This window comes from Myripristis murdjan, chromosome 9 (genome assembly GCF_902150065.1).
Source record: "Myripristis murdjan chromosome 9, fMyrMur1.1, whole genome shotgun sequence".
NCBI classification, from domain to species: Eukaryota; Metazoa; Chordata; class Actinopteri; order Holocentriformes; family Holocentridae; genus Myripristis; species Myripristis murdjan.
Window position 1 is genome coordinate 7671134 of NC_043988.1, and position 21733 is coordinate 7692866.

The window sequence follows — 21733 nt, forward strand, 5'->3', positions numbered from 1 at the left end:
GTAATGGGGCATTTGAACAGCGGGCTTCAGTTTTGATGAGGATCCTGCGCATCATTTTGAAAATTTGAGTGGCCCTGTCCCTAATTTGCCTAGATTTCTCTAGATGCTTTTATAATTGTCGCTCCCCAAATGCTGTTTGGTAAGTGTTAGTGTATGGGCCCGCGATCTGCTATTGACCTCACGCCAGGGATCGTTTGGCACGTATCCTATCCTAAACAATATTATTCCATATTCTATTGGTCTCACTCTTGTTTATAGTTCCAGAAGTGTCCTATTGTTCCGAAAGGGCAAAGCACCTCTATCTTTGTTCTGCATCAAGAGACTATATTTAATTAGACTAAGGAAATATGAGACAGTGATCACAGCTGATATCAATTTTTAAATCTTTCTTACAACCTTATCTTTATTACGAGAGTGTCTGGTGTTGTCGTCTTTGCTCGATGCGATACAACTCCTGTAATTGGATTTCTTTTCTCTCTGTGCCTTGAGTGACATGGTGTGTTTGCTCTATAAGACTTATTTCACAGCCATTTGCACCACAAAAGAAGCCCCTCCTCACTGATCAATACTCTACATTGCGTGTGTAATCGTGTGTCTTGTTAAAAATTGCGACAGCGTAGGAAAGAAGCTCGCCTTGTTTTAAATGTGCCAAATGCCCCCCTTAAGATATCTGTCGGCACCCAGCCATGTGCTCGTTAACTGTAATTCGGTGCAATTTTCAGCGACGGTTTCACCTTTTCTGCCGTTTTGTGTTCTGTTTTGGGTTGAAAGATGCGCTAATTAGAGCGTTTTCACAGGTGTGATTTGGATGCTTGCCAGAGTTGGTCTGTGTCATCGAGACGGATCGCCCACAAGCGTGTGTGGCGGATTGTGCTGCTTGATGAATGAGATTGAGTTTGCATCAGCTCAATCAATGCCACTTCCTTCTCGGCCCATTTCTTCCTCCTCTTCCTCCTCCTGCAGGTGCACTAACACAGTTGCGCAGCCACCACAACAATGGCTGTGTTTACATGCACGGAGTAACCAGCCTGTTGGCCATACTCCAGTTTAAGGCCTTTTTTTTTTTTTTTTTTGGGTTGCATGTCTGTTTGATAACCTGCAATTGGGTCTCCCTGTTGCCATGAATAAACCATTTAAAAAAAAAAAAAAAGCATGTGTCAATATTAATCATAATGCTGTGTGAGCTTGAGTTTGCACATAAGCAGTAAGGAAAACAGAACCTGCATTTAATTCCTGCATAGACTGTACTATGTCTGCACCTATTCTATTCCTATTCATATAGATACTACTTATCCATACTTATTCTAGGAGGAAGTCAGGCATTTTAACCAGGTCTCTAGTTCTGATGTTTGAATGCAGCAACCCAAAACCAGGTTATATAAATTTTTCTGACCTCAGTCGTGCACTGTGTGGTTTTTTGTTCACATTCACAGTTAAAATACATCTCATCATTCCAGAACCTTTCAGCATGAGTTTATCAAGGGTTGTACTCTGTGTTTGTGTGTGTGTGATTGTCTTTGCGTGTGTGTTTGTTGCCAGTGCTTCGACACAATTCCCTTGAAGAGAGCTGCGGTACATTTTATCCCGGGAGGGGGCAATGCACTGACCCCGGAGGGGAGCGGAGGCAGTGCAGGGTCAATGGAGATGTACCGCTTCGGCTGCACAATCTGACAGACCTAATGCAGCAATTTGTAATGGGATTCTCCACCTTCAGCGCAGCCACGGCTATCTGTGGCTAAACAAGTCCGCTCATGGCCAATCAGTTAGAGAGTCCTCCTACTGTCTTCAGGATGCTAAACAAATGATCGCATTAAGCTGAGTGGCTCGTGGCCACGGCATTTAAGCTGTTCACTACAAGACGAGATTGATTATTTGAGAGTGTTAAACACACAGCGATTAGTGTCATTTTCAACGTATCTGCCTGGGAAAACACACATTTGCATCACAACATAGTGTTCAGTAGGGCAAAAACACCATATGATGCATCCAGGAATGTAGTAAAAAGCCTACCAAAAAGACATTTTATTTGTAAATTTATTTGTAATTTGTAGTTCAGCCACATTTATTAAGGCTGTGATAACTCTCTCAAGCCTTAATTCATAGTGCACATCACAGCAAGTAGTATCAAAGTGATGTTAGGTCTGTGCTGATATTATCTTATAAGGAAAAGAAGCAGAAATGAATGCTGTTCTGAAGATATAATTGATTTTTTTATATATATATATATATTTTTTTTTTTTTGGTTTGCATAATGATGGCCACAAACTGGAGGTCATAGTTTACCCACCATTTATTTACTGTTACATCACTGGTTGCATCAGTAAGTGTTCCCAAGTCCATAATTTCTATTAAAAAGCAGCCTTGCTTCCATTGCAGACACAATCATTAGTATTGGAGAATTCTTTTGAAGAGTGTAGATGCAAGGCTGCATGTGGAAATTGCACTGATTAGATTTGTACAGATGGTTTTACGCTGTAAATCATAAAGCTCATCATCTACAATCAGCTGACTTAAGCTTCAACAGTACGCTGATGTTTATCAATTTGACATGGTTTTATACTGATACTATGCAGGCTTTGCTCTTGCTGCTTTCACTGTAAATCTGACATGTTGGAAATGATGCAAAATAGATTCCCATTGTACTTGCTTCATTCATACTATTATGGGCTTACGAGAATCTTGCGAGTACAGCAGGCCTTGAAATCCTCCTCCTGTCTGTTTTCATTACCACTGACAGTTATGAAGGTTAGTTATGGATGTGTAAACACTGTTTCCAAATAATATAAAGAGCCATTTTCACAGTGTCATTCTGCCTGCACTGTCTGTAATAACCTGGAGCTAGATCGTTAGGCTTACATTGCAGCTGTGAACCAATTACTAGATTAAATTTAAGACTTCACTCACTCTCTCAAGGACATTTTAGTTCCCAGGAATATAATTTGATAGGGAATTGTATTAATAGCTTTGCGATGCTAAGGAAATATTCATTCTTCACATCAATATATCAAAATAACATTATACTCTAATGATTCTCTGGCCTCCGACCCCACACATCTCCCTGATATTTTTATGTGTATTTGCTCCTTGGGAAGTATTGGTAATTTACACATATTAATACTGTATATGTGTTGAATGAGTGAACCCAGGACATTCCCAGTGCTGCTTTTCCATGGAGTCTCTGACCATACTTATCAAGGGGGCTCTGCTCATCTCTGACGAGCCTCAGATATTAATTGCAGCTGCCGAACTGGCTGCCTGCTCCACCCCCTTGCAGCTGAGGAAGCACTGTTTAATCACCCAGATAGTGCTGAGGGATTCTTCTGGGCTTTGCACAGATTAAGAGGACATTACCTAGAAATCAGAGGGAGAAAATAGTCTATGGGTTTTTAAATTCTCACCGGAGAGCCTCAGTCCTAAGGTCTTTTATTTTGGTCATTTTTTCTCCACCTCTGTTTATACAGATAAGGGCTCTACAGCACACGCATGTATTTTTGTATTTTTTTCCCGCACCACCCTGTTTCACATTCATACAGTGACACAGATTCACACCTGGTAGCTGCCCAGTACATCCACAATCTCATGTTGTTTGCCTCTGGGCAGCTCCACTGCAGCAGTAGCAGGTTTAAGTGCCTTGCTCAAGGGATTGCTCGACAGTACTTGCCGAGGCAGGGAAGGGTGTAATGTAGTTTTTCCCCAGCCATGTGGCGTCGAGGCCAAAGAGTCTGCAGGTTTTCAGTCCAACTGGTCACCACAGCAGCTCATTTCACCAATTTGCACACCCTCAGCCAGAGAGGAGGAAGGTGACATCAGAAGCTACAGTGTTTGGCTTTAATGAAGAGGTGCAGACTCTGGGATCTTCATTTCACATGGTTGAGAACCACTGGTTTAATGCCACAAGCAGGTAGTGATTTTGATATTTTGTACTGACAAATTGCCAGAACGGTATTTTTACCCCCTTATTTTTTCAACATTTTTGGCAGTGTCAGTTTGCTTTTGTTGACATTTGCTACGTTCACAATGCATTTCTGCCACACACCGTAGCTGAAGTTTATCTGGAGCACTCAAGGCAATTCCGGGTCTGTCCCATCAGTGTCAGTAGGTGTTGGCTCCAGAAATTACACCTGTCTGCCAAGCAGAGGCCACTTCTCTCACTCTGATCGACGACTCTTTGCCTCTCGATCTCTCCTCTCTTTCACGGTCAGTTGTTTGTCAGCGGTGATGCATGTGCCAAGCCTGATAGAGCTGTGCACACTAGCCAGGGAACACAACAAAGGAAGGACGCAAATCTTTACAAAGGGCATTTTTTTGATTCATCACTATGAGCGCGGTAAACACTATCAACAATAGCCCTTTTGTAAACAAAACGGCCGGTAGTAATTCTTCAGTGGAAAATGGTGTTGTTTTCCAGAATAGTTAATGATTCTATTGAGTAAACAAGGATTTGATTGTCTCTTTGGTGAGGCAAACGTACAAAGCCCTGACATTTTATGTTAAATTATAGCTGTAAAACTCCGGGCAACACTGAGTTGTATTTGCAGTGCCCAGCTAGCATGGACTGTGGGATCTGTTCAGTTAAAAGCTGGACCAGAAAGTATCTGGGGTAAGGCAAAAATGACAACATTGTTCATATTGCTAATTTTGGTTTTCTTTGTCTTTTTCTTTGAACTGGAAGGGTTAGATTGTCATTTATCTGTGCAGCAAGTGTTGCGATCCCAAAGTCCTTGAAACCTGTGAGAAAGCCGAAGTTCAATATTAAAAAAGTTTACAGCAGTCAGGCAGAAATGAGGAATTCTCCATTCCTGAAACACCCTGTGCCGTCTTTGTTTGACAAGTGTGACATTTTGGTCCAGCTGAACTGCAGTTAGATTGATTTGGATACGACTCCGCAGACACACACTCGCAGGCAAAGAAACGAAGTGTTCTGGCGTGAGAAGTTTGGCGGTTACGTCACTCTGAGGGAGTGGGGCAGACAGGCCTTTGTTGAGGAGTGAGAAGTGATGGATTCAGGCACCCAGTCCTGCAGAGTGATGGCTCAGAGACGATGTCTATTACCCTTCCCATCAACCCTGCTCTCGCTCTCCTCAACCCGTCTTCCCCCTCCCACTGCCCCAACCAGCAGATCCTGAAAGAATATCCATGCAATATAAATGAGAATCTCTTTACCTTTCTCAGCCATTGTCTCCTCCACCTCCCTCCAAACTCCGAGAGCCCGGCCTGCTCTTTTCCTCTGGGGGTTACAAGGCATTAAGGGTGCGCGGTGAAACCGAAGCTCACACCGTGACTGAAGCAGGCCGAGGTGCAGGTGATCGACATGAATAGTTTATAAAGGATATCTCATCCTGCCATCAGCCGCAAGAACGCTCCATTTGTTACCAGGAATGCAAGGAATTGTTTCTTTAATCTATCGGAGCGGCGTGCTTCTGCCGCGATTGTAACAGTGATTTGGAATGGCCTCGCAGCTTTCATCTCTTGCCTCTGTGTAGTTTCCACAGTCCCACAGGTTCCGCTCAAAAAGCTTTGTCTCAGCAAGTCTTCATATATAACCAAGGCAACCGCACGGCATGTGGTAATTGTGTGCCCCGCTATATAAAAATAATGTAAAATGGATTCTATTATAGCCCCCATTTCCTTTTGAACTCGTCTTTGAAAGGGGAGCTTCATTGTTGTACTGAATTACTCTCAGAAAATGGAAACACAAGGAAGTCAAATAATTGAATCTGAGACAATCCGGACCCGCGTCTGCAAATCTCACGACCAGGTTTTCTTTCAGCCGGAGTGAAAGGAGGCTCTGGGTCGGTGGTGTAATCATACATGACTAGGAGAGAGACACAGCCCCTTGTGAGATGCCCAAGCCGTTGCTTTGGTATGTTCTCGTAGTCTCCAGTGGCCAGTTTCACTCCACTTGAGCTGCCTTTTCATGCCCCGTTCAGGAAACGAGGCCTTACCCGCCTTTCTAAAAATAGCTCCTGTTATTTTTTTTAACTTTAGTGTGGTGGTGGCCAATTACATTTGGCTGAATTCCTTCCCCACCCCAGGGGGATATGCAGTCGTTTCAAAGCCCAAACCGTCGCTCAGTCGCTGTTAGAAGCTTCAAGTGATTAGTAATTGCTTTCTCGGTCCAGAGGTTTCTGAAGTTTGTTAGATGCGGGTAAGGGTGGTTTGGGTGGCACAGGGTGAGGGAGCCTCTTGTCCCTCACGTTATACTCTGAGATATAGTTACCACCTCCTTTTTTTTGGGGGGGGGGGGGGGAAACAGAAGTCAATTAGGCAGTGACAGGAGGTGTCATTGTCGGTGTCAAGGCGCACATGGTGACCTTCATGGTGAAAGTCCGCACCGCACGCACCGCAGTGAAGCCCTGCAGCGTCAAGCCTCACTTCATATTGAATTTTTCTCACCAGTAAGCTGCAATTAGACTTAAGATTGTCAACAATTAATCAGTAGTTCTCCCCCAGAGTTTTTACCCGCTTGCTACCGCTAACAATATGTCCTTCTTAATTACATGGTAATTGGGATAAACAAAGTGTTTATTGTTGTGTAATGAACTGTGGCCCTTAGCTAAAAACAAGAATCACAAGCAAAGTGGATCGTGTCTCGGTCACCTTACACTCACTGTTATGAGCAAGGATGCAGTCAAGGGTAGAAACCCACCTCAACTCAATACATGTAGACAGCCTTTTTTTTTTTTTTTTTTTTTTTTTAACTAACATGAATGTTAATAACCTAAATTGTTCATATGCTTTATAGTAAGTCATATCAACCTGGATCTGATAAGGGAAATAAGTATAAAGAAATGCTTTTGTTTAAGTGTAAAGGATTTTTTTTTTATATCTCTGCCTTTATGACAACTACCGTCGGGAATCATTTACCCTTTTTTTTTTATTGACCACCATCACCTGATCTACGAGTAGGTCTTGGGCGTTTCTCTGCATCACTACTGCAAATAGAGGTGACTGATAAAGTCCCAGAACAATGTTTGATCTTTTCACAGCCGTGACATCTCCTCCCCCTTCCCTCTCTCTCTCTCTCTCTCACACACACACACACACACACCATCCTTTCCTCCCGTCTTCCTGTCTCACTGTCCCTTCTCTCGCTCCACTTCTCATTCTCTGATACCTCCGATAAAGTCTTCTGTTGTCTTTGTGGATGAGAGCCGAGTGCTTCGCCAGGCTGCGGCGGTACACATTACATAATTGACGAGTGCAGGGTTTAGGCTGCCCATCATGCACAAATCCCTGCACGGATCTTTTATTCAAAGCGGCAGTGCGTAAAAAACTCCTCCTCACCAAGTTCTGTTGCTCCATCAGGGAGACTGATCCTCCATATGTTTGAGATGATGCTGAGGGTGATGGGGTTGAATTCACAATCAGGCTCCCTGGGGGTAAACCACACACACACAGACACACACACATACACACACACACGCACACACGCACACACACACACACACACACGCAAAGAGCTCTGTTCCTAAAATCCAGTTTTAAGTCTGTAACAACTAATCACCAATTTTGATAAACAATCATAATAAAACCAAAGTGAGAAAATGAATGCACTTTTTTTTTTTTTTTTTTTTTGCCTGTCAGGTGAGGATAATGAGTCTCATACGTGCCAGTTCATTTTGTTTTTATCCCTGTGCATGTCAGTGAATCAGGATCATTCTTAACTGACAGATGTTATTAGTAATACTGCTGTGCCCTCAAGTCTCTATAATAAGAAAAAGCTCTTTTGCAGAGAGATGTGGCAGCTGAGAAAGAAAAAAGGTGTTACTGGGAAGAATGAAAAGAAACATGGCCACTAAAGGTAAAAAGTAGAGAAACTTTACTGATGCTGAAATCCAAACCATATTTTCAGAGGCAGAAGCGAGAGAAGGCGTGCTTTCATGTTTAGTGTCTCCTCTGGAGTGACAAGTGTAAATGTGCTGCTGTCACACCTGCTTGCAGATTATTGTGAATCCTGTATCTAGCCTGCCTAACTGCTAATAGGCACGTTTTCACATTTATATATTAAAAATTACTGCCACAGTTAGAAAAATTGCTGTTTTGTTTCCCATAAACACCTGTGGTACCCAGCATACAGAGACACTAACAAGTTGGTTAATGTGCAGATGTGCTGTATAGAATTGATCTAAATAACCCAGGAGACTGTGCGTCCATGCTGACAATTCATGAATTCATGACCCACTACAAGTCATTATATATTAGAAATAAGCCCCTTCCCTGCCCTCCTCTATCCTGACAGCCAGCTGATCTCGCAAGTTTTCATTTGACTTGCAGAACCATCTGGCCACATTTCAACCAAAGTTTCATTGGAAGCCGCTAAATGGCTGGACCAGTCAGTGTCCTTTGAGGAACTGCAGGCGTTGCTTAGGTGATGGTGGCGGCTAGAAGCTCCTGGAACAACAGGGCATCAACACATATGCTAATGATAGACTTGTGGTTGATCCAATCACCTGCTCCGAATTTTTGAAAACACCTGGTCAGGTGCATGAAACTCTGAGTAGCTTCATGACTAAAACTGTATGTACGCACAAAGCCAGAAATATGCAGACGTCTTCTTCTCGTCAGATTTATAAAGCCGTGCGTACGCATGCTGCTATTTTATGTTGGCACGTGCACAAGCCTCATGCTCACTCCCACACTCAGCCATAAATGGAGGTTGACACACCCCTAATTAGCTCATTTACATATAAATACCTGTTGCCGCTCATTCTTTTTTTTTTTTTTTTTTTTTTTTTTTTTTGACATGGCAACTAAAAGGACAGCGAGGTCCTTCAACAGTGCCAAAGCTGCCATCACTGCATGCCATTACACACAGTCATTATGCACGGCTCAGTCTATTTATAGCTCATCATAATGACTTTTAATTGAACACAAATGTGGCTCTAAATAAATCCACCCATCAATGCATCTGTATTATGTGTAACAGTGCAACAGACACATTCTCACTCATAAATATAATAATAGTTAAAGAAAAAGTAAATAGGCTTGCACAAAATCATCCACGCATGACCAAACTGGATATAAAGGACACCTAGTATATTAAAATAATAGGTACTATGATAACGTAGCATAAATGTACACTTTCATGTTATTTTCTACCACTTCTCCACCAGCCTGCAGCCAAAACTCTGTGTATGCATGGTGGGAAGTCTGTGGGAAGGTGTGCACATTTTCACCGCATGTTCTTTTTGTTATAAATACCAATTTCTGTATAGAAAATAGCATATGCATATTTCTGTGCATAAACAGCGTTTATACATCTGCAGCCCAGCTATATGTTGTGTAGCCTGGCAGCCTCCCCTCCACACCGCTAAATCGCCAGATTGTGAGAACCAGTGAATGGAATGGGCATATTCAGGAGTACAAACCAAAGGGAGCAGTCGATCATTACATGAAGCTTCACTGGAAGACAAAAACATGATAAACGATGAATAATATTAATAGGTATCACATCCCAGTATATTATATTGGAAATTATATTATGAAATTTCAAGATATTCCAGTGAACTCTATTGTCAGCTAAATGTGGGATTTATGATGATTAAGTCTTATTAATGTATAATTATTAAATAATATAGTTGTTAATAATGGTTTAAATATATGTATGCAAGTATACAATCAGACAAAGTTTGGTAATATAATTTTCTAAGACTCTGGGATGTTTATGATCTATCTCAAGTTCTCTTTGAGAATATGAACTGATTGATTAATTTGCCTCATCATGGGAAGATAACAGCACTCAGGCACATAGGGATTTTAAAATAAGAATATTGACAATCATATTTGTCTTTGTGAATCCAAGCCTATAATTGTCTGATGTCTATAACGTGAGAGAGAGAGCTTTGCCAGTGTGCTCTGTGTTCACCAGTACTGAAGTATCCACATGGAACATGCGTGTAGCCGTCAGACAGGTGGTAATGCTGGCGGCGTCATTGCAGTTTTAAACAGGTCTGTCGGTATCTCTACTTTGATTCACTTGATCGTGAACATCACAGGTGCCCTGTGCTCCTGCCGTCACCTCAGAGTCGCTCTGGTTCAGCCACAGTGTGAAGAGTGTGCCGGCTGTTTCTACCATCTGATATGGTAGAAACAGCCAAGACTACATGACTACATCACTGATTTTAAATGACAGGCATTCAAATTCTTGTATTGTGTGACCCCAAACACACATATACAGTATAGAGTAGTATCAACAAAACATTTAATAGCATTGTAGAATACAGCATAGAAGTAGTTTTCTGGCCACCCTCCTCCTGCTCTTTCTCTGTAAGGACTGACCAAGTTAAATTAGCATTACTACCCAACTGACTCTCTTCACTCCTGTTCAGATAGTAGAGCAAAAATAACTTTATATACATATCAGGGTTTCCCCCAGGATTTTTTGAAACTGTGGTGCTGAGGTGCACGAACCCCCCCCCCCCCAAAAAAATGTGTGGATGGACCAAATGTGTTAGAATGTAACAGAAACACAGAGTTTGGTTCGGACCAATACACACTTTATTTACATTGCTACATACTGCAAGACTGTATTATTGGCAGTGTGCAGCCTGGCTGAGAGCACTTCATCTTTCTTTTTTTTTTTTTTTTTGAAAAAGAGCTCTAAGGCTCTATTGTAGTTCAACTCAGCCAGAGGTGGCCCATTGATGCTGAGCAGCATGCATGCTGCCAGATGGTCCCCCTGCAGCCTGTTCCTCAGGTCTGTCTTCACCTACACATAAATACAATTTAAAGTGAGTGGAACTTGGTAAATTGAGAAAAACCAAACCATCTCTGATCAGTTTACTATTAACCAAATGGCTAAAAACCGGCCCTGCCTCGAGGTAGGGACTCTGAGCGGCCCCGAAAAACTCCCGGGTGGGGCTTGGGGTTTACTTGGTGCTGACTGGATTTACTCTCGGTGCGATGTGGTGTCAACAGAAAGCAAACAGCCGGGCGCTAGGCGTCCCTAGCAACACGGCCAACACTACCAAGCTAACGCTAACGTGCTAGCTAACGTTAGCTAACAGTAACAACACACTTTTTAGCCGGCATTTTTAGGGGCGCTAACGTTTGCTTTAGGGAACGTTAGCTAGCGCTAACAACAGGCTTTTTTAACAACACGCATTGTGATGCCCCGGTCATGGTCGTGCAACCGCCCGTAACTTTACAGGAACCTTCCTCCTCCTCAGCCTCTCAGTGGAGACACGGCAGGTGAGAGGGCCGAGCCAGAGGACGCTCCTGTAGCAGCTCCTGCCCCCCCAGATACTACCAGGAACACTGCAGAAGCCCCAGCCACAAGCCATCCACAACCCGAAAAAGCTCCAGCCCCGTCATGTCATATTTGGCTTTGACTTAACTGAACATTTGCTCTCACTTTAAGGAAAAAAATTCGGGATATATATCGTATATCGACATTCAGCCAAAATATATCCGGATATGACTTTTGGTCCATATCGCCCAGCCCTACTGTCGGTCGCAATGCAATGTTAACATTAATAACATTAGGGTCGTTTTCACAGGCTTGAACAAAAAATGGATTAAACTTAATCTTGCTTAGGTACCTTGCTCTCGCCCTTTTCTCTCCCTCTGCTTCTTATCGCCTCCACTCCTGAGCGCGCAGCAGGAGTACAAAGCAGGCGGGTGATAACTCCGGTGCGTTTTCAAAATAAAATTAATTGCGGCGTAGTGTAACATGTCGTGATATTTATATTTATCATTTAAAACTCTGATCATAGTAAGTATATGTGCGCAAATATATGCTATGTGTGTATGTAGGGTCGTTTTCACAGGTCATTCATACAATATACTTTAAATTGTGTTAACACCCGGAAAAAAAAAAAAAAATCATCATTCCCAAGCCATGGCGGATTTTATTTAGCCGTGGCGGTGCGCCACGATCAATTACATGTAGCGGAAACCCTGCATATGCACATAGTAATGTAACTGATTATAGGTCATTTTTATTGGAAAGTAAGTGAGGCTGCTGGATAATATTTCTCACCAACAATGAGTTAAGGACTGCTTGCACTAATTACTACATGCTGGAGATGAATTCATCCACAATAGTCTTTTATATCTCGGGTATTACAAAGGATTTTTCAACCGCTGTAATAGAAATGCAAATTACTATTTTGCCACTTTGACTACATTGTTAGACATGTTTGGGCTATAGAAATCTTCAGTACCAGAATATGAGCTATGCACGTAACCTTTATTTTGCTGTCATATGAACATCTTCCAGATATTAAATTATGTGAGAACCATAGGTTAATGAAATACATTTTCAGTAAAAGTAACCTATCTCAGTTGAATATGATCAGAATACCGCATTAGAATCAATTCAGATTTAACACTTCCCTTAGACAGAATAGTATATGATCAGTTATAAGATAAATATTTAGTCAAACAATCTGCATCATATTAATAACATCAGAGGTAAATGGCAAAGCCTCACCTGGCTGGTCTGTTTCTCTGGCAAATCAGCCTTCAGCCAGTAGACTCCTGATTTAAAGTGTGATGGCTAAAACTCAAGCAGAAAACCGATCGGTTGAAAAGGTTCAGATAGAATCAGATTTCTCTCTCCGCCAGATGTTTTATTAAACCTCTGCTGTCGATCACGGCCTCAGTGTCTGATGAAATGGTGCGCAGAGAGGCTGAAAGTCAGCTCCATACAGCTCTATTAAGACCTAAACACAGAAAACAGGAACAGGCTGACAGAAAAATTACAGTATGCACATTCTTTGCCCGTTTTGTGTCCCCTCCTTTGGAAATCGGTGTGTTGTCAGCAGCACAAAATATTAAATGCATTTCAAAGTAAACATAAAGTGATAATAACCAAGAAATACTTACTGATACAGTAAGCACAAATGGAAAGTATGTAATTCTGGGGCACTGACATTCACATAGTGTCAAATTAAACTCTGGGAGCTGAATAATTCACAGATAAAAAAATGATGGCACATTGCACACTAATATTTAAAGCGTATACACACACTAAATCACATTTGGCAGAAAAGTTCCGCTGCACTGTTCTCCAAATGTTGAAACTTTCAGGCATGCTGCACCTCAGGCCACAACAGTGAGGACCTCACCGGGACACCTGATGAAAAATCCTCATTGTGACTTAACGCAACATGCAACATGCAACATGCAACATGCAACATGCCTCAAAGTGTCAACCTCTGGAGGGCAGCGCACCTTTCTGCAAGTGCGTATAGACTCTTTAAAAATATGTACCTCTGGAAAATGACTCATTCACATACTGGCTGTCAGTACACTGAGAAGGTGATGTCCTTCTCACTAGCTGCTGCATAAGGCTGTGCAAAATACTGACAACTGCATCAAGTTGGCTGGGGAAAACAACCCATTTGTAAAAATGACAGATATCTATATTTTTAAAGTTCATGGATTATTCAGAAGCACAGTTGTAATATGTGGCATGGTTATCGGTGGAAATGGTTTGTTTGACTTTTAGTCATGAGATCGCTGACATTTTATTTGTTGCAAATGGGACGGTCTACTGGGGATTCACCGTGTCTCACTGGAAGTTCCCCCAGGTGTAGCCTCACGAGATGAAGCTCCTCAAGAAAGTATGTTGACATAAAAATAAATTCATTTAACCGATTTTTTTTTCAAGCTTTTTAATCCTCATTTAAATCACTACTTCACTCTTAGTTTTGACAGTTATCTTGCATTTATTCTAAATTAAAATGGGTAACACTATAACAAGTTACACTTACATTTGTGGTATGTAGTTTTCACTCTCCATTTCACTTGTTGCCACTGTAGCGTCCCAAATTAAAACTGCGCAAAATTGATTATGGGATACAGAGGATGGCCAAGGATACACCTGTTTCTTCTTCAAATTCAGCTAAACGATGGCAGGAATTTGGACACACAGCTATAATTTGATGACAATCTTGGAAAGTCAGTATGATAACTATCTTACATAGGTAGCTATGGGTCTGTATGGCTAGTTTGCCTTTGTAAGTGAGTAAAAAGTGGTAGGCTTCATAGTATTGGCTACCTTTTCTTTTGCCTTGTCATTGGGCTTCTGTCTACTCAGCCAGATGGTTCTTTGGCTCCGCCCACTGGGAGATTAAATCAACCAGTGAGATTATTTGTCCCTCTAGCAGCTCGGCCCACAAAAAATGTGTGTACTTGAGTCGGCCACGAGGTTGGGAACACATTCTGTTACATGTCAAGAAAAAATCACTATCAGCCCATCTGTTACTACTCTATATCTGTCAAGTTCAGTTTCCTTCTTTCCCATGAAAACATACGAGCCGACATCCGCGCTATCTGCCTCAGTACAATTTAACAAGGTAATGGGGTTTCTGCAGGCATTTTCAAACCATTGTGGTTGGCTGAATTAAGAGCCGTGTGCACCGCAGTGGGATATGATTGTACTCCGAACACAGAGAGCAAAGTGTCCTTTTTTTCAGTGTTTTCTCAAAAACTACTGGTCCAAATGACATCAATAGTTTTTTTTTTTTTTTTTTTTTTGCCTCTGAGAAGGCTCTCTTGAGAATCCATTAGCAAGCACATTCACAGCACCAGAGACTGCAGCAGAGAGCTCCAATGTTCTCCATGTGCATAAAACAGTCCATTCCCTCATATTGGGGTCAGAGCGTGAGTCGACATTAGATAATAATGAGGCTATGACTTGTTCATTACATTACTGATCACAAGATAACCTGTAATGAATCTGTAATGAATTACACTTTGAAGGCAACCCACCCAACTGTGAAAGAAAACCCGAGATCGTGGATGCGCTGAGTTGGACGGTCCGCTGATACCATCTTCCAGGCCAAAGAACAAACAACCTCATCAATTCCTCCTTCTCGCTACCCTTCAAAGTTCTCAGCTCACTCTGTTATTTTGTTTTGGCAGGAAATCCTTTTCTCTTTATTCTCTTTTCGAGAGGCGGTGAGTTCTGATGGGGCCACAAAAATCCTCTTTTTTTCCCACCTTAAATCGAAGGAACGTTAGCCAAGGTCAGCTCCCCGGGATGAGTGCACAGAGCTCTAAAACAATTTAGTTGTTTCTTTTCTTTATTCTTACCCTGATGCAGACTTGCTTGTTTGTCCAGGCTAATGATGATGGGCTGTATTTTTTTTCCTGGAATACTCAATTAGCTGCTCCTCTCTGCAGACAAACCCCAGAACACACTTAGAGGGTGCACCTGCAATACATTTTGTCTAGCTTCTGCTTTCAGTCAAAAGATTACTTGGAAACACAAGGCTGTCTGGTTATTCTGTTCCCCAAATCATCTGCAGTAACTCCAAAGATCAAGGAAGCAACAGAGTGTCTTCTCTGTTGGGAGCTGCTTCATGTAGGGGGCTTCAGTGGTGTGATCAAGCTTAAATAAAGAAACGCTGGTCTGGAGATTCTTATAAAGTGGAGAAAGGAACATTCGTGGCTCTTTAAAAGTTTACAAAAAAGTATTGAAGGGTTGGAAAATATCATTCTAGGACAGTTATTCAATGTTGACATTTCTTTGTGAAGAATATTCTTCATTTATAGACCAATATACCACAATTATCATGGAATGGAGACAAAAAATGAATATGGAGCTTTGAAATGGACAGGTGTAGGAACACCTGTGCAAGATTATTTCTCAGGCATATGTGCAAAATATGGAGGGACAGGAAAGGAAAAAAAATATCAAGAAGAACAGAGAAAATGGACGCCATGCGGCAGAATGACATTGTTATTATTATTGGTAGCACTTTATTTTACAGCTTGCAAAGTACAGTAACTATTTTTTTTTTATTATGGGATAATTACAAGGTAACAAATCCAAATTCTTGGGAAATAGGCATCATCATTTTGTAAGAATGAGTGGCATCTTCCATGTAGTTATATAGTAACCACAAGATGTGTGGTCTGTAAAATAAAGTGATGCTTGTTATACTTAAAAAGTCCCTCATGATTACAAAACTATTACTCCTTAATTCCCTATAATTTGATTTTCTTACCCTGTAATTACAAAAGACTTGCACTGTAATTTGCAGGCTGTCAGATAAAGTGCTGCCTGATTGTTGTTATTATGCACCATGGTGTCATGTCACCTTCTTTCTCTTTGTCATGTGTCTTGTCATACACCACAGCATGCATTGGAAATAAAGACGGTAAAGAAATCAAATCATTTTTGCAATTGTTCTGTCAAAATTGGCATATGTGGCTTTAGATAGTAACAGCCTGATATACATTTTCATCATGATATGTGGTCCTAAATAATTAATTTGTCCACTAAAATGTTAATATATACATTCACCTTTGACATTTTGTGCACCTGATTTGTCAGTGATTGGTTCCTGCATGCAGTCACCTGTTGCATACATACACTTGTTACAGACGCAAACAGGATAGTTTGCATCCACTTGGTCACTTCCACATGCCTGCAGATCTCCTAGGTAGGTGTGCAGGGACACACTGACAACTTAGGAAAGCCTTGATCAATGCAGCATTCCCCAGTCTTCAGTCAGTCAGTCACAGAGCGAGCTAACCCTCACTCTGCATTCATTATTAATCACAGAATTACTCCGGGGCGCTCTCCAAACGATGTGGGTTGAAGGGGGACAAATTATGATAGAATATGCAATTGTCTGCATAATGCAGAGCAGGTGAGGTATCAGGTGCTGATGTGAAGCACAAATATTGCATGAGGTTTCTGAAGTTATTACCGTCAAATGGAGATGTCGGCGGCAGTGAAGATTGTCAAACTCTTCCACAGCACCTAGAGCCAAGACAGTGCATCTGACTGAGTGAGTGCTGTGTAAATTAGTTTGATTTGATTTACATGTTTGGAGTATTGAATTCTACACTTTGCTTATTATTATTTTTTTTTAATATCTTAATTTTAACTTTCTTGAAAAAGCTGCCTCTTTTACAGCAACACAATTTTTCAACTGACATTCACACCTCAGAGCTGCCAAGCGCAGCCACAGTGCTCTGCTATTGACTGCGTGCCAAAGCCGAGGAGATTGTGACTCATAAAAGCATTGCATCATGTTAAGTAGTGTAAAAGGTGTGTTGATTTGGGGCTTGTTAGAGTTATGATTGTGTGTGTCGAGATAATCTCCATTCAGGAGCCATGTGAGGGCTCGACCAGAACCAGAGAGAGAAGAGGTGATAACTAATGCAGCTGGGCTTAGCTTCACCTTTGATGTTTGTACCAGAAATCCAAGGTGCTCAAAGCCTATCTGTCCTTGAAGTGAACGCACCCAGGAATCCCTGGAGAGGAAGAGATATTCTAATCCCACAGCCAGCTAGAAGTTGGAGAGGAAAGTTGACTTTGTATTGATTTTTTTTTTTCACCTTGGGGCTCCTCTGATCATAGCTAATGAAACATTGCATTTCTTGGCTACTCACTGATGCACATTTACCCTGGAGTCAGAGCTGCATTTTCTGATACTTATCTTGGATAGCTGGGTGTACATTAAAGCTTAAAGCATTATTTTACATTTCTGATCTTTAGCATGCATGCATACATATGCCTTGTGTGAAAAGTCAGCCACCAATAGGACTATTTGCTGCTCAGGGTATCCGCAGAAATGTCATTACCATGTTTTCATTTTAAAAAAGATAAGGACAAAATTGTGCAAGGAGTCATATTATTTAAAACACAAAAACAAAATTGCATCCCATACAACAATACATCTATTTCATGTCAGCTACTCAACAAGTAATATTTTGCTAAAAAGAGTCAGAATATGAGCCTGAACACCAGCTGTGTCTGTGGAGGCGAACTGCTCATGAACTCATATTGGGATTTGCAGTTTTTCACGAGCATAAATATTCTACCAGGGTGAGGTTTCGCTTGAAGTATGAGGCAATTTTTAAGGAACCATTACATCTTATTAAACCTCTAGTCTTGAAATGTGAGATGGCTGCGAGGAAGTGTGTGTGTCAGGGTGAGTTTGATTTCATCATCAGTGACATCTTCAAAGATACTGTTAGAACAGCGGTCCTGGTGCCAGGCTTTTGTTCCCTCAGCCATCAAAGGGAGCAAAGCCTCTGGTCAGGTTGGTGTGTATGGCACAATGATTCACCCCCATAGTATGAAGCATCAAAACCAATTTACGCTACAATATTGGACATTGCCACTGTCTGGGTTTGGTTTGTCTTTTTGTGTGTGCGCACAACTTTGTGTGTTTGTCTGTTTCTTTTTCTGAGCTTGTGATGTCTGTATTCTGTGTGTAGGGCAGTGTGAGTACAAGGGTTAGGACTCACATGTCTGTCTGCTGAGCCACCGGGCAAATTCAATCTCAACATTAAAAATCATATTTGCCAGTTGGTATCGTCCGTTGCCAACATGATGGATATAATGCAGTGGGTTTCATTGTATATTTATTGTATAATTGATAAAAACCACAAGTGTCATCCATGAGAATCCCTTAACCAAAACTGATTTTCATCAGATTTGATTTAAGAATGGAGATATGAATGAATGCAGACAAAGAGTAAAATGTTTTATTAATATTACTAGGATGACTAGTTATAAAACATTGCTATTTTCTGTTTCAGAGCCTTTTCCATGCTGCCAAGAATAAAAAACAACTGAAGGAAAACTGAAACTATTTTATGTCATTTTCAGCAGAAAAATACTCAGTTTCAGATCTAATCAAAATTAAAAGATCAGCATGAAATATCACGTATTACCAACAGTCCAGCTAAAGTAACTAGGGCTGGGTATGGCAAGGACCTCACAACACAAAACGTATCATCACACATGGGTTACAATATGATTTGTATCATGATAAATTGCAATACTCTGCAGAATAGAGTGAAAATGTATAAATAGAGCTCAAAATATAACCCACTCCATGGGTTAAAAAATGCACAACATGATAAATTATAAATCAGGTACAGACAATATTCCCATTCCAATTCATTAAAACAGAATTATCAAAATGCACTTAGGACTAAATTATAGATGATGTCATATAAACATGAAGTGCATATCAATACAAGAGAATCAATATAGTATTTTGAAAAAATAGTGCCATGCTGAACCTATAGTATGTTGCATGAGTGTGTATGCATTACATAAAAGCCTATATCAACACTGCACCGTCAGCTTGTTGGCCGAATACTTACTTTCCACATCCTTGTTTTTTACCGGCAGATCTCCCCAGGTGGATTGAACAAACGAGTCGTCTATAACGGAGCTACGCCCGTCCTCAGTCTACTTGCAGTCTGACGGCACCCACCAACATCAAAGGTACGCCCGCCTCTCCCAGTGCCCCCCACCCTGCTTCAATCACTGCTCAGCTCATCATTGCAGTAATTACACTTCCTGACAGCTTTTTTTTTTTGTTTGTTTGTTTGGTTTTCAAATCCAGAACTGCACTTTGTGTGTTATCTCTCCCTTTGAAAGCTTGAGACCACTTCACTTCAGCTGGTTGCTGCGGCTCCTCGTGCAAGATTTTTATGTCAATAAATTCTAAAGGCTTTTCCTGCAGGACTTGTGTGCTGATTTCAATTATCCACACAGCCGAATCAACCCGGGTAAATGTCCACTAAAAAAGGCATTTTACCGTCTTCTGAGCTGAGCAGGAGAAAATGTTCCCGTCCAGGTTCTGAAGATATTATTCAACTGTGTAATGTAGTCTGTCACTCATGTTCAGATACAACACCACAGTTAATTACAATTTGAAAATTTTATTCTTCATAACAAATGCCTTCTTTTCCTGTATTTCATTGCTCCATAAAATGTGGAATAACTATATTTGTTTCTTTGCTTCTCTCATGAAAGTAAAAAGCAACATACATTTGGGGGTAATTTAAAGCATTGAAGGCAATGCACAGAGACAGCTGTGAAAGGTGTGTGAGCACAACTTATGAAGTAGCTTTTCTGTGTTTTGCGTCAACAGCTTTGCTTCAAACTCAAAAACCCACCTGTTGTGCTCTGCTTTCATTTCTTTGCCGTGCACTTCTCTACCATGCCATATCTGTCTCAGATTAATAATTGATAAGTGAATAACGTCTTACAGATACAGTGTAACCACAAGGATATAGGAATTGAAGGTTATGCTTTTATTGCCCCTTATTAAGAGCATCAGTTGAATAGTTAAGATATATAATGACAGGCGTTGCGTGCTTCATGCATGTTCCTGTCCTACGTAAGAGCCAAGTGTCATAAAGTATACATGTTTAGTGGGAGGTAAATATTGTTTACAGCTCTATCAACTCATGAGGAACTGCTGATTTTACATTCTTCTTCAAAGCCATTTATTTATGTATGGGAATATTTTCAGTTGCATGTGTGTTTGTGTGTGTGTGTGTGTGTGTGTTCCCCGGTCTTTCCGAGCTCTCCACACAGCGAGGCGGTTCAAAGGCAAACTGAAGAAAAATATGGGTGTTAAACAATGGCTGCATTTCTTGTCTTCTAGCTGTGAAAGTTATTAGCCATGGACTGCACGCACCTCACTAAGCTTTGCTTATCCTGGCATCACTCAGCAATACCCCACAGGGCAATAACACTCACTTTAATGTTCCATACAGGAACAATGCCTTGAATTCTAAGTGGGAGGGAGAATCATGCCAGGTGACTGTGTGTTTCTTGTGTGTGCGCGCGCATGTGTGTTCTCCTGCGAATATTTAAAACATTCACCACCAATCAGTCTGTCATATATCCAGAGCCACCTAGAATATTATATCTTCTCTTCTTGATTTCTGGGTAGTAGCAAGCCAATAGTCATACATTATAAGAGGTAAGCTGCAGAATATGGCAGTTTTACCTGATAGCATTCTGTGATGATCTGTTAATTGTATTCATTATGCATATTGGTGTCTTTCCCCTTTGACAAAACATCTGCTAACTCAGGTCAATTAAAGATTTTCCTTTCTCTAAAAGACACTGGAAGACATTGCCGTCAACGGTTATGCCATTAAGAAACGTTTTGAAAAATAGCAGCACTTATGTCATTATGTGTAATTGTAATGCTTGGCAGCCCAGTGATGGCATAAAAGCTTTGTTTTTCTTCATAAGCAGGACTAATTCAAACTGACTTTCATGTTCATGCATAGCGTTTTAAAGAGCCATGAAACTCATAAAACCTTCTTGTTGGTGAGCATAAATTCCCTGCACAGCAGACTGTCATTATGATGAATCACTTAACTGTCTGTCATTCTGCCTAAGAGGTTTGACATATTGGACAGCTTATCCAAGGAGAAAATTTCTCAAAGAGCCTGAAATAACGGACTCTGAAATGACAGTTTAAGGTGGTGCAATGGCCCCAATATTGCCAATTTGGCTTCTGATTGTTTGGATGTATTATCACTAGCAGAAACTCCCACCACCACCCTATGTACACACACACTCTCTCTCACACACACTTACACTCTCTCTCTCTCTTCCCCTCCCCCCTCACTCTCTCTCACACACAGTAGGAGGAGCAGGTGTTTTTAAGTACCCAATTGTGCCAATGAGAGCTGCATCCTCAGATGGGCATCAGATGGGTTTAGACAAGGAATTAATTTGAGCTGCAATTACAGCCCCTGGAAAGGGGCAAATTGGCAGAGAGGAGTTGATGGGTGAGGGGGAATGTATGGTTCTCGTTCCAGGGCAGACTCATTAGACTCCTCTAAAACTCAAGAGAGGCTCGTAGGCTGCAAAGGATGAATGGTTTACCAGACGAGTGCCAACGCCTGAGTGGTCAGTTGCTTCACCATGCATGCTGAAATGACATGCTCTCCTGACAGATGCAGGCCTTTGGTTAAAGCTATGTTAAACGAACGCTAT

General features: G+C 41.3%; 1 protein-coding gene across 1 annotated transcript in view; it reads left to right on the forward strand.

Moving 5' to 3' along the window:
- arvcfb (ARVCF delta catenin family member b) overlaps positions 1-21733 on the forward strand; it is a 237752-nt gene that overhangs the window by 69605 nt on the left and 146414 nt on the right. The window contains exon 3 of the mRNA XM_030059900.1: positions 19115-19210. The gene's annotated coding sequence lies outside the window, so the exon portion shown is untranslated. The remainder of the gene's footprint in view (positions 1-19114; positions 19211-21733) is intronic.